Here is a 6,000-nt window from a genome sequence, read left to right as displayed (position 1 = left end):
CATCCTTCTGAGGGACTTCCACTCTTCTGAACTTAGTGAATATGATAAGACATTGTTTGCATTACAACACTGTGAGGAAAAACTCCGCTAGGAGCTACCCACACCCAGAGAGAGTTGCCATAATCTAAACAGACATGTCAAAGCACTGGGGACCTGCAACAAGTTTTCAGAGTAGTATCTCAGAGCTAGGACTGATGGGGATTTACAGGAATGAAGGGATGGGGAAGGAGAGGGACATGGCAAACAGAAGAGTAAAATTCAGTCAAACAGTGGAGTCAGAGCCCGGAGCAGTGTTCTCCATTTGTGCTTCATGGAAGTACTTTCAGAGCATGAGCATGCTGAGCCCAGACAAGGGCTCATCTAGCTCAATATCTCATCTGTGACAGGACTGAGGAGCACATGCTTAACACAGGAATATAAGAATGGGCCAAACATATGGAGACGCTCCCTCCATTACATTCTCACAGTTTCTGTCAATCTGCTACACAGGGACATTCTGAGAGAGAATCTGTCTCTGCATCTTATTATTTAAATATCCTTGTAAAATTTTCACATAAATTTTTCAGATTTCTTTTTTGAAATATTCTATGCCTTGAGAAAGGAACTGCACCATATACAAAAAAAAAATGTTTATTGATCACAGATAATATGCTTTGAAAACTCTTACATTTTTATTTACTGTGAGAGACAATAATAATCATTCTCAATTCATTCTATCCCTGTCATTCATGCCCATCACACTCAAAAAGCAGGTCCCCAAACTGCACTTGCTGCTACGGCAAGTCTGGTTGCTCATATAAGTGATTCTCAGCACCCACTATGCTAATCTATGTCTTACTATCTGTAACAATATCCAAATATGTATGGAAATTCTCAGTGCAAGGAAATACATGGTTATCATATGGCGGGGAGACTAACCTTTTCTTTTATGTCCAGTTCAGCTGTTCTGTCCTCTAAAAAGAGAATATTTTCAAGAAACATGCATGCATCTACCACACTCAGGAAAGTAGGTGACAACTAGGTGAGAGGCAGCCAGTTCCTGCAGTTGCTGCTGGACCTCTATCTGCTTTCTGTTTTACTTCTGGGCTTTACTGTTATTTGAATAAATACCTTAACAGTGAAGTCAAACATACATTTCATCCAAAATTTCTTGCTGTTCAGTAGAGCTATACTCCTTCAAAAAAAAAATCAGCTTTTGCTGTGGTCTCAGTGTGTCTGCACCTCAGCATCAGCCAAGCGCTTCCCAGCTCCACAAAAACAAGATATGAAACAATTGCATAATTTCTCCAGAAAAGGATCAGGGAATCCTAGGACATCACAGCTAAACATGAATCAGAATCATCCTGCTTTGGTAATTACTGGTCTGTAAAAACAGGTGGATTGCTTGTTGATAATTAGAATGGAGCTTCTGCTCCATTTTGTACTTTTATATTGGCAGAAATTCTTTGATTTTGAACTCTATACTTCAAAAATGTGGAACAGTTTAAGAGACAACAGTGAAAAATAATGAGAATAAAAAAAGCTACCACAACACCTGTAATCTATCAGGAAATTTTGAAAGAACAAAAATCTTAATCTGGAAAGCAGAAGAAAATTATATCTAAATACGTTTCAAATATCTAAAATGTACTACAAAAAGAGGTTAGAACTAACCTGTTCTCCATTTCTGTTGTGGTAGGACAATGTGCTAAAATTGCTGCAAAGGAGATTTAGAGTGTATCAGCATAAGAATTTGCTGCTGGTAAGAATAATTAAGCACAAAAGATAAGTTGCCACAGAAATTTTAGAATGCCTGTCTTTGGAGGCTTTAAAGGACAGATTAATGAAACATCTGTAAAAAAGCAATGTAGGTTTAGTTTATCCTGTCTTGGAGGAAAGAAGGATTAAATGACCTTTTAAACGGGTTGCACTTTTCTATAATCTCATGGGGGTTTTTTTGATTTTGAGAACAAGATTTCTCCATCTGTAGTTTTTCAATAATGTTTTTTTTTTTCCTCCAGGAAAATCTATTATTTAATCTGAAGTTTTCTTTTTCATTTCTCCACCTCTGCCCCACTGCCTAAATACATGTTGCATATAAAAATAGGATGATAAAAAGAAATATGAAGAGATGGGTTAATCAAAAATTATTTTCTGTGAGCCCCATTCAGACATAGTTTAATTTATATAAATTCATTAATAAGACTAACTTTTATGAATGAAGACAAAAGTGGGCCTACAGATTTAGTTGCAGAAGACATAGGAGAAAGGTATTCTATCACATCTCATATGCCTAAGCTTCTCATATGCTTATGGGCCTGGACACATGACTTTTCACTTCATGTGAGCTGCAGTTGTGCTGTTTTAAATTTACATTGTTCCAGCTGAATTAAAGTGTTTCTTAGTATTGTCCAAGAAGTTGGACATTGCTGGACAGAAAGGCCCCTGTAGTAAGGAAGAATTTAAAAGCATTAAAAGAATGCTAACACTGCAAAGAAGTTAGAAGACTCATCTTACCTCATTTTAGACATCTGCCATGGAGATAGCATACCCAGAGCTAGCTTTCCAGATCCCCTTCCTAAGCAATGGGTAGAAGTAGGTGCCTGTAGTCTATGATTTATCTGGCATTTACAGAATCACAGAATGGAAAAGAATTAATGGAAAAGAATTTCTATTATTGAGTAAAAAGACAAAACTCAAACCTTGAAAATGATGGTTGATTAGGTATCTGAGGCATATAGAAAAAAGCAGTCAGTACTAAGAGCAGAAAGACTGGTTTTTGAAAAGGAGTTTTCAAATATTTCACATCAGATTCGATTTTCTGTGGTGACAGGGATAGGATCACAGGATAGTTCAGGTGGGAAGGGACATTAAGAAGTCTCTAGCCCAACCACCTGCTCAAAGCAGGGTCAGGTCTGAGGTCAGAACAGGTTGCTCAGGGTTTTATCCCATCAGGTACTGAAAACCTCCAAGGAGGTAGATTGCACAGCCTCTCTGGGCAACCCGTTCTACTATTTGTCTGTCCTCATGGTGAAAAAGTTTCTCTTTATATTTAGCTTTATATCCTCTCTTGTTCAATCTATGTCATATTTCAACCTCTGTCTCTCATCCTCCCACCATGCACTGGGGTGAAGAGCCTGGCTCCATCTAATCAAAACCTCCTTGTGGGTATTGGAAGGCTGCTATTAGGTCCCCCCTGAAGCCTTCTCTTCTGCAGGTGCAACAAGCCCTTTACTTCAGCCTCTCTTCATATCATATGTGCTTCAGCGCCCTGACCATCTTGATGGCCCTCTGCTGAACTCACTCCAGTTTGTCCGTGCCTTTCCTTTAGCGGTGTGCTAAGTAGTGTGGGATAGTCACTTCCCTGGATCTACTGGGTCTGCTTCTGCTAATACACCACAGGATGCTGTTGGCTTTCTTTGCTGCCAAGCACATTGCTGGCCCGTCTTCAGTTTTCTGTCCACATGTTTCTATTTTTGACCACACGTGGAGCTCTAGTTCCTCCTGCTCATTTCCCAGGCTGCATATTTGTGTATATACCCCTGAGATGGGCTTCCCTTCACTCTGTTTTATCATTCCTGAAGCATCTTCTTTTCCTGTCACCTTACACCTTTTGCTTTCCACTCCTGTCCACCACTGCCTCACTTGACATAATCTCCCTTCTCCATCATTCCTAGTTGAAGCTCTCCTCAGCATGTTGGCTAGCCTGATCATGAAGACGCTTCCTCCCACTTTGCCAGCTGGACCTTGTCTTTCCCCAGCAGTCCCTGATGCTTAGAGAGGTCCCATGGTTGTCAAAGCCAATCCTATGTCACTAGCACCAGCTGTGTGCAACCAAGTTTTGACCCACAGGATCCACCAACTCCTCCCAAGCCTTTCTCCTGCAAAAAGAGGATCAAGAAGAGCAGCACCTGGGCCCCAATGTCCTTCACCTTTACCCTCAGAGCCATGTGGTCACTTTTGATATGCTAAAGGTCTCCCCCGGTAGTATCATTGATGCCCACTTGGATGAGCAGCAGGGGATCAAAGTTTGAGGGTTGAAAATTTTTCAGCAGTCTCTCTGCAACACCCATGATCCAAGCCCCCATCAAGCAGCAAACATCCTTAGACAGCAAGTGAGGTCATAACCCCTGAAGGAGGGAGTCTCCCAGTACTGTCACTCATGATGCCCCCTTGGCGCTGCTGCATGTTTCACAGGACAACTGTTTCTGCAGCTGCAAACCTGCGGGTGGAGAAGGAATTTTCCTCCTCTTACCAGAAGTCACAAGCGGCCACCCTTCAACATCACAGGAGTCCCCAGTTGCCAGTTTAGTCTCTGGCTGCCCTTCCTTCTGCACAGACGCTGGTCCAGCTCACATCTTCGCAGAGTCTCTGTGAAGATCCTGTCAATCTCTTTCCCATTGCCCCTTATGCTATGCAGTCTGTTCACCTCCTCCCACAGCTCTTCAGCTTGGAGACTCAACTCCTTAACTGGAGCACACTGCCTGCAAACAAGGACACTGACTTCACCTGCCACAGCTTCAGCGAGAGACCCCAGGCATTCTCTGCAGCCCCAGACCTGGAGAGCTGCATCCTCCCTCAGGAGCTTGTTCCAGGTCAAGGCCTCTGCTGCCCCAGGGATAGTTGCTCCGGTGGTGCTGAGGACCATGCCCGCTGGTGCGTCACCACTGCTGCTGAGCACTCGCATGCTGCCTTAAGCAGAGTTTCTGATCCCCTTCCATGCACCCTTCTGCACAAACTGCTGCTTCTGCCTCAGCTGTTGGTCTAGGCCCTGTGCTTTGGACCCCTGCTCAGGGCCTGGCAGTCATATGGCTCTCTCGCCGGTACTGGTTGAGTGAGTGCTTGACAGTCCCTAATTGGGAGTCAGCCTTTCACAGCAACAGCCTGCGACCAAGGAGCCCTGAATTTGCCCCCAAAACTAGAAGAACCCAGAACTGCTGCAAAAAGTGCAAGAACCAGGAGTGAGGAGCAGCCCAAGCAGTGTCTGGGGCCCCCGCTCACACCCTCTCTGCAAACTGCCAGGCCCAGGGTCACCATACTCCCAAGGGCCAGTTACGTGGCAGGTGGAGGCAAGCACAGGTGCCTACCATCCCTTGGTAGGCTTCCTCCTACCACCAGCTCATTTCTCAGGAGATTAGCTTATGCATTGTAGATTCGTTGACTCGACTTATTGTCTCATAATTTTCACCTCTTGCCAGTAACGGCCCAAGGTTTCCTTCTGAGCTAATTGTGTGTGACTGTGCTACTCTATTATTTCCCCAATCTTATCTCTGGCCATAAACTGACTGGATATGGATCCTGCTGACATCAAGTTCATACTATCTTTATGTTATGATTGTTTTGGCTGAAAGAAAAATCTAGTGATTTTTTTCCTAAGGCCTAGAGCTTGTGGGTATACTGTGTCAGGCCTCGGAAACGGAATCATGACAGCCCGCTCTGTGACTCAGTGTTCACAAGAGAATTTCCGAGGGGGAACTCGTTAGGAGCAGAAGTTATACAACAAAAAATCGGGTATCCAACAGGGCAGGTGCATATGGCTCAGTTCCATGGGGAAAGCTCTAGCTTGATCCCAGGAGTTAAGCAGCTTGGCATTCCTGATTCATCAGGATCGTAATCATTTCCGCTTTTCCATCTTTAATGTGATTTTAAATTATTCTTTATCTATAATAATTGCAAATAAAATTTTGGCTCTTTCTGGTACTATTGTCATGATGATACCTAGAGAGTTTCATAGCTGAGTTGTGTGCTACCTAAAACCACAGATCTTCCAGTTTTCTTTTTGTCTTTCTAGCCATTGTAAAGCCTGGCTTTATATGCAATTTTTGTATTAAAAAACTCTCCTCCCATTTACCTTTCTGTCACAGCAAATCCTATCACTATACTTATGGTTAAACTCATCAATCTACCATGTAATATACTGATTTTCCTGGAGAGGTTTTATTTTTAATAACAAGCAATTTATTCAAGCCACACACCACCTGTGGGAGACTTTCTTTGCTGCCTTGTTATTTATGTTTTTGT

The sequence above is a fragment of the Apteryx mantelli genome, chromosome 19, assembly GCF_036417845.1.
Source record: "Apteryx mantelli isolate bAptMan1 chromosome 19, bAptMan1.hap1, whole genome shotgun sequence".
NCBI classification, from domain to species: domain Eukaryota; kingdom Metazoa; phylum Chordata; class Aves; order Apterygiformes; family Apterygidae; genus Apteryx; species Apteryx mantelli.
This window is presented reverse-complemented; position numbering follows the sequence as displayed.